A 7,593-nucleotide genomic window follows, 5' to 3' on the forward strand; every position below is an offset into this window, starting at 1 on the left:
GCGGGGCAGGGTTGGTCTCCACGTCACCTGCCAGCAGCACTATGCATGCCGGATGCAAAAGTCTCACAGTTTTACTAGCTGAGTTGATTCCTTGATTTCCCTCTACCATAGATGGCACTCTGACTCGCCCATTGTTTAGAAAGGTAGAGTGCAGGAGACACTGACTTTCGTATGTCGCACAGGCATTGTTTTCTATCAGGCTAGCTAGCTCCATTTACCAAGCAAGCTTGCTACTAGGAATGTAATAGAATGCTATTATAGCTAGTGCTAGCAGATAATGCAGTGATAGCTAGCTACCAGCAATGAAATGTCAACCTTAACCAGTCAAACAGTGTCACACAAAACACAATTTAAAACTAATGTCTGAAATGAAAATACATACCTTTACACTGGGCTTTTTTCTCCTGTTCCTCTATACTTTGTTTTTGTCCCTGTGCACCAGAGAGTTTGGGCCTTTTCATTTTGAGAATATTCTAACTAGCGTTAGCTTGATTGATTGTGCCAGAGTGTGCTGGACGGTGAGTGTCGAACCATAATGAAATGGGGGGGGCGCCATGTTCATTTGTTTTAATGTGGGTTTTATTTTACCAGGGTTTTATATCATTTTATTTCCTTATTCAATGTTCTTAAGAGAAAGATGTATGCTTAAGGGCACCACTAGAGGCCGACTTAGACCTACAGTGCCTTGCGAAAGTATTGGTCCTCCTTGAACTTTTCAACCTTTTGACACATTTCAGGCATCAAACATAAAGATATAACATTTTATTTTTTGTGAAGAATCACCAACAAGTGGGACACAATTGTGAAGTGGAACGAAATCTATTGGATATTTTAAAAATTTTTAGCAAATAAAAAACTGAAAAGTGGTGCGTGCTAAATGATTGGGCCCCCTTGCGTTAATACTTTGTAGAGCCCCCTTTTGCTGCGATTACAGCTGCAAGTCGCTTGGGGTATGTCTCTATCAGTTTAACATCGAGAGACTGAAGTTCTTGCCCATTCTTCCTTCCAAACAGCTGGAGCTCAGTGAGGTTGGATGGAGAGCGTTTGTGAACAGCAGTTTTCAGTTCTTTCCACAGATTCTCGATTGGATTCAGGTCTGGACTTTGACTTGGCCGTTCTAACACCTGGATCCGTTTATTTGGGAACCGTTCCTTTGTAGATGTTGCTGTATGTTTGGGATCATGGTCTTGTTGGAAGATAAATCTCCGTCCCAGTTTCAGGTCTTTTGCAGACTCCAACAGGTTTTCATCCAGAATGGTCCTGTATTTGGCTGCATCCATCTTCCCCTCAATCTGAACCATCTTCTCTGTCCCTGCTGAAGAGAAGCAGGCCCAGACCATGATGCTGCACCACCATGTTTGACAGTGGGGACGGTGTGTTGAGGGTGAGGAGCTGTGTTGCTTTTACGCCAAACGTATTGTTTTGCATTGTGGCCAAAAAGTTTGATTTTGATTTCATCTGACCAGAGCACCTTCTTCCACATGTTTGGTGTGTCTCCCAGGTGGCTTGTGGCAAACTTTAGACCAGACTTTTTATGGATATCTTTGAGAAATGGCTTTCTTCTTGCCACTCTTCCATGAAGGCCAGATTTGTGCAGTGTACGACTGATTGTTGTCCTATGGACAGACTGTCCCCCCTCAGCTGGAGTTCTCTGCAGTTCATCCAGAGTGATCATGGGCCTCTTGGCTGCATCTCTGATCATCTTCTCCTGGTCTGAGCTGAAGGTTTACAGGGACGGCCAGGTCTTGGTAGATTTGCAGTGGTCTGATACTCCTTCCATTTCAAAATGATCGCTTTCATAGTGCTCCTTGGGATGTTTAAAGCTTGGGAAATCTTTTTGTATCCCAATCCGGCTTTAAACTTCTCCATACCAGTATCTGGGACCTGCCTGGTGTGTTCCTTGGTCTTCATGATGCTCTCTGTGCTTTCAACAGAACCCTGAGACTATCACAGAGCAGGTGCATTTATACAGAGACCTGATCCCACACAGGTGGATTCTATTGATCCCCATCAGTCCTTTAGGACCACATCGGATCATTCAGAGATCCTCGCTGAACTTCTGGACTCAGTTTGCTGCTCTGAAAGTAAAGGGGCCGAATAATTTTGCACGCACCACTTTTCAGTTTTTTATTTGCTAAAAAAGTTTAAAATATCCAATAGATTCCGTTCCACTTCACAATTGTGTCCCACTTGTTGATGATTTTTCACAAAAAATAAATTTTTTATATCTTTATGTTTGAAGCCTGAAATGTGTCAAAAGGTTGAAAAGTTCAAGGAGGACCAATACTTTCGCAAGGCACTGTATATGGTGCTCTAGGCGGGCACCTTGCTGGCTTTTAGGAAGAGCTGACGGTAGTTCTGTACTATGAAATATAATCCTGATATTGACCTCCTCTATCTGGAAAGTGTCGTGAGATCTCATGTTATGATTGGACACTTTAAAGGAAATTAAACTGAATGAAAGATTAGAATTGATTGACGTCCCAAATATGAATATAAAGTGAGGAAATCCCAGCGCTCCATTAGACCAGAACCCAGCGCTCCATTAGACCAGAACCCAGCGCTCCATTAGACCAGAACCCAGCGCTCCATTAGACCAGAACCCAGCGCTCCATTAGACCAGAACCCAGCTGTGTGAGAGAGTGATGTATTTCCCCCCCCCCCCTCCTTTCAGGGTGGAGCCTGCTGGAGTCAGATGGTTGACACCAGGTCTGAGGAAGTGTAAGTGTGTTTTTAATTTCATTCATCAGACTGTGACATCACTCATTCAACCCTGTGATGTCATCACCAAAGAGCTGATTGGTTAATAACTGCAGCTGTGTTGTGTCTCCTTCTCTCCGTCAGATTCCTGTGAACTCACAGTCGACACCAACACGGTGCACAGGAACCTCAAACTGTCTCACAACAACAGGAAGGTGACATATGTGGAGGAGGATCAGCCATATCCTGGTCATCCAGAGAGGTTTGACCAGTGGCCTCAGCTGCTGTGTAGAGATGGTCTGACTGGTCGCTGTTACTGGGAGGTCCAGACCAGAGGAGAGGTTCTTATATCAGTGAGTTACAGAGGAATCAGCAGTAGAGGACGCATTGATATGGTTTGGTTTGGAAGTAATGATCAGTCCTGGAGTCTAAGGCCCTCTGATAATAATGATGATGCTATTTACATTGTCTGGCACAAATTCAGAGGAAAATTCACCTCCTCCCCCCGTGTCTCTGGTAGAGTAGCAGTGTATGTGGACTGTCCTGCTGGCTCTCTGTCCTTCTACACAGTCTCCTCTGACTCACTGATCCACCTCCACACCTTCAACACCTCATTCACTCAGACTCTCTATCCTGGGTTTGGGTTCTGGTCTCCTGGCTCCTCAGTGTCTCTGTGTCCTGTGTAGGACGGAGAGTCTCCTCCTGTCTCTCACTGCTTTTCTTCATGTGTGCTTCTGATGACTCCGTGTTCAGGTCGCTACGTCAGGCTAATGTCATGTCGCTGTTGTGCTTGTCATTCCCCGATGTTAGTCGAGCATGCGTCACTTTGTGAAACAAGTAGCCTCCGAGACTTCTGTAACGTCTGAAGTAGCCTCCGAGATGCTAACGAGAGACTTCTGTAACGTCTGAAGTAGTATCCAAGATGCTAACGAGAGACTTCTGTAACGTCTGAAGTAGCCTCCGAGATGCTAACGAGAGACTTCTGTAACGTCTGAAGTAGCCTCCGAGATGCTAACGAGAGACTTCTGTAACGTCTGAAGTAGCCTCCGAGATGCTAACGAGAGACTTCTGTAACGTCTGAAGTAGCCTCCGAGATGCTAACGAGAGACTTCTGTAACGTCTGAAGTAGCCTCCGAGATGCTAACGAGAGACTTCTGTAACGTCTGAAGTAGCCTCCGAGATGCTAACGAGAGACTTCTGTAACGTCTGAAGTAGCCTCCGAGATGCTAACGAGAGACTTCTGTAACGTCTGAAGTAGCCTCCGAGATGCTAACGAGAGACTTCTGTAGCGTCTGAAGTAGCCTCCGAGATGCTAACGAGAGACTTCTGTAACGTCTGAAGTAGCCTCCGAGATGCTAACTAGAGACTTCTGTAGCGTCTGAAGTAGTATCCGAGATGCTAACGAGAGACTTCTGTAACGTCTGAAGTAGCCTCCGAGATGCTAACTAGAGACTTCTGTAGCGTCTGAAGTAGTATCCGAGATGCTAACGAGAGACTTCTGTAGCGTCTGAAGTAGCCTCCGAGATGCTAACTAGAGACTTCTGTAGCGTCTGAAGTAGTATCCGAGATGCTAACGAGAGACTTCTGTAGCGTCTGAAGTAGCCTCCGAGATGCTAACGAGAGACTTCTGTAGCGTCTGAAGTAGCCTCCGAGATGCTAACGAGAGACTTACATACATACGTTATCTGGATCATTTAAAATCTCCACCTCTTACTTAGATCATCTGGACTCATACATCTACTTATTACCTTCTCCTAATCCTTCTTTCCTTTTGTAAAACTGTAATTCCTTAAGGTCTAAAACATAGTTGTTATATAATAATATGGACACTGGTTCAATAATAACGTGGAAATGGTTGATATATATATATATATATATATATATATATATATATATATATATATAGATTGTGAACATTGTGCGTGGACCTCTTAACTCTGCTTGATGAATTAGTAATTTTAATGTTTATTAATTTCTTTTTTAGGCCCTACTGTACATTTGGGGCAGGGTGGGGGGGGTGGTAATAATTTGACTCAAATGTAAAATATTTTCAGATTGTCTTCGTACCTTTTTGTAATCCTTTGAATCATAAATGAAGAGAGGAAAAACATCTTTAAAGTTGTGGATCTTGGTGTGGATGGCCCTTCTCAAACATGATGATGGGGGGGTGATGGTGCAGTGGATATGACACATGCTCCGGGTTTGATTCGAATTATCTTGTCTTATCTTGTGAAGAGCAATGTTTGAAGGGAACCATCCACCTGATTGGGTTTCTAAATTTGGTTGAAAGAAACCCAAATTTATGATGTAGAAACTTTTTGAAAATGTGTCAAATGAGACCCGAGGACAACAGGAGGTTAAACGTGATTTATTTGATAGAAAATGACTTTTTAAAATAAAAGAGAGTTTTTGGGATAAAATCCCAAATTGACTTTTGGGCTTTTTAAGACGTCTTTTTAACCAAATACCTTTAAAGGTGTTGAGTGTTAATAAAGGGGACCCTTCCAGACCTCCTCCTGCTTTACTACTGGAAAGTCTGTCTTTCTTTAGTTCTGGGACTTATTTTTCCAAATCCAGATCTTTTTGTTCCATCAGTGGCTTTTGAATCATTTCCAAATAAGAAGAAAACCAGATATAGGCCGTCTGTCATGGTGGGGGGTTCTGTTGTAGTTCTTCCTGTTATATTTTGTAGTTTCTCTGCTCTCCCATGTGATGTCTTGTTTAACTTCCTGTCTCCTGCTTTCCCACCTGTGTGATCACCTGCCCCCCCCCCCCCATGTGTTGCACCTGGGCCTCATTGTCTCCCTATCTTGTGTATTAAGTCCAGTCTTTCCTTTCCTCCTGTGGGGGGTCTGTGGTCCTTCCAGTGGTTTTTCCCTGGTCCCGTGTTCCTATGTTCCTGATTACCGGGGATTTGGGACGACCGCCTGTTTTTCCCGTTGCCGGCCGTTTCCTGGACCCTGTTGCCTGGAAGTTTTATTGGTGCTTTAATAAAACCGTTGGACTTTCCTCCCCTGAGTCCTCTGGGGCTCCGTCTCCTGGGGGGCTCTGGAGAGGAGAGGAACATCATCATAATCATGTTAAAGATAGTTAGTCTTTGTAGTTCTCTTTAAACATGGAGATGTGGTCTAGCAATAAGGATTCTAGTTCTCCATATGCCCAGATCCTTACTACCATCTTTACCTGGGATATTTCACAATCATCACAACTATGCAGAGAGAAGATCTCACATCTGGAAATATTCAATCTGAACCCTCAAGACCTGGAGAACTGGTCTATCGAGGTCATAGAGTCAAAACACTGGTTCTGGTCCTTCTATCTATATATATGTATGTATATATGTGTATTTATATATATAAAGTGTAATGTCATCTGCATCTTGTGTCTCTGTTGTGTGAATGTGTATTATAATTATTATTTTTACCCTAATGTGTGTATTAACGTGTACTCTGTATTTCTCAACGGGGTTTGAAGAGTTTTATCTGTTTTACTACTTTTTATATCTGGATTGTTGACTGTAATCTGGTTTTTCTTAGGGAGACAGTTTTAAGACGTGTCCCGGGACAACGGATGAAAAATAGCCTTTTGTCTAATTCTGGTGCATTTCCAACGATGATAATTAATGAACACTGTCCCTGTCTCATAAACCACATTAAACTGGGACATTTTAACGCTTTACCACATCTGAGTCCTTCAGAGATTCTGTCCTATCATTTTAAGGGACAGTAATGTGGACTGAAATCAATAAGAAGTGGGAGATAGGGCCCCCCCGCCCCCGCCATAGCTTCAGGTGGAGAGCGACCTTCTTCTTCTTCTTCTTCTTCTTCTTCTTCTTCTTCTTCTTCAACACGTGGGACTGGTTGGAGGAAGTGGAAGTTGCTGTTTGAGACGTTAACACCACGTTAGTCTGATGACGTCTAAACTCCTCCATTCAGAGATATTAATATTCACCAATGTTAGAACATGTTGTAGTTTCCTCAGAATGAATCCTTCTACATCTCCTCGTCTTAGTCCACATCACAAAACCCTCAGGACCCCCCGGTCCACGCTGGACTACTGAGACCAGACAGACCACTGAGCTACATTTAGAAACAGTGGTGACATCATGGCGCCCTCTGGTGACATCAACAGGAACTACAAGCACCACACATTAATTATTAAACTACATTACCCAGTAGTTTTATTTCTATGTTATTAGCTCCGACTAGTGCAGTGAGCCGTCTGATTGGATGTTGGAGTTTTTAAATGAGTTCAGGACAGACATCTTTAACCAGCCTGGAGTCTGTGTGTCCTCAACACGCCCTCCTCTCTTCTAACGCCCCCCCCCCCCCCCTTTAGATGTAACATGGGTTATTCCATGTATTATCCCATGTATTATCCCATGTATTATCCCATGTATTATTCCATGTGTTATCCCATGTATTATTCTGTGTATTAATCCATGTGTTATTCCGTGTGTTATTCCGTGTGTTATTCCATGTATTATTCCATGTGTTATTCCGTGTGTTATTCCGTGTGTTATTCCATGTATTATTCCATGTGTTATTCCGTGTGTTATCCCATGTGTTATCCCGTATGTTATTCCGTGTGTTATCCCATGTGTTATTCCGTATGTTATTCCTTGTGTTATTCCGTGTGTTATCCCATGTGTTATTCCATATGTTATTCCATGTGTTATTCCATGTGTTATCCCGTGTATTATTCCGTGTATTATTCCGTGTGTTATTCCGTGTGTTATTCCGTGTGTTATTCCATGTGTTATTCCGTGTGTTATTCCGTGTGTTATTCCGTGTGTTATTCCGTGTGTTATTCCGTGTGTTATTCCGTGTGTTATTCCGTGTGTTATTCCACGTTAACTGCCAGTCTGTGTGTTATTAGATGATAATGCTGAGT

Source organism: Etheostoma spectabile, unplaced genomic scaffold (genome assembly GCF_008692095.1).
Source record: "Etheostoma spectabile isolate EspeVRDwgs_2016 unplaced genomic scaffold, UIUC_Espe_1.0 scaffold00006535, whole genome shotgun sequence".
NCBI lineage: Eukaryota > Metazoa > Chordata > Actinopteri > Perciformes > Percidae > Etheostoma > Etheostoma spectabile.